Here is a 731-nt window from a genome sequence, read left to right as displayed (position 1 = left end):
CTGTATGGCTGAACTCTGAAAACACTGTGGTAAGCTAGACACAAAAGGCCATGTATTATGTGATTTAATTTATATAAATTCTGAAAAAGGCAAATCCATAGAGACAGAAAAAAGATTAATGGTTGGGAGGGGCTGTGAGAGGGGAGAAAGTAGAATGACTGCTAATGGGCAGGAGTTTCTTTTTTGAGGTGATAAAAATCTGGAATTAGATCATGATGATGGTTATGGAACTCTTTGAATATACTAATAATCACTGAATTTCATACCTTAAATGGTGAATTTTATGAAATGTGAATTATATATCAATAAAAAATGCCCAAAGTAAAAGAATATCAAATGCCAAATGCCTCAACAACTGGAGACCCACAGATAAAATACTTGGACTTAACTCATATTCTCTAATTCTGATTTGAAGGACCCAGTTTAATTATATATGTTAATGGTAGGTTGAAAACACAAATAAATACATTGTGATTCCTCAACTAAAGCAGTGTGAGGTCTGTTTTCCCACTTCTTGATGCTGGAAATGTCTCTTGGCTTGGCATGCCCTGTGCAATAGAATGTGGTAGAGATTGATATGTGAGAGTTCCAAGCCAGGGCCTCAGGAGAAACTGTGCTTCCGCTCTTGTTTTCTTGGATAACTACTGGCATGTGACCAAGCATGAGAAAGAGCATTAGGAGAAGAGTCTTAGTTTTCCCAACCATCCCAGCTGTCTTACCAAAATGGGATC

The sequence above is a fragment of the Budorcas taxicolor genome, chromosome 2 (assembly GCF_023091745.1).
Source record: "Budorcas taxicolor isolate Tak-1 chromosome 2, Takin1.1, whole genome shotgun sequence".
In the NCBI taxonomy this organism is placed as follows: domain Eukaryota; kingdom Metazoa; phylum Chordata; class Mammalia; order Artiodactyla; family Bovidae; genus Budorcas; species Budorcas taxicolor.
Note: the sequence above shows the minus strand (reverse complement) of the source record.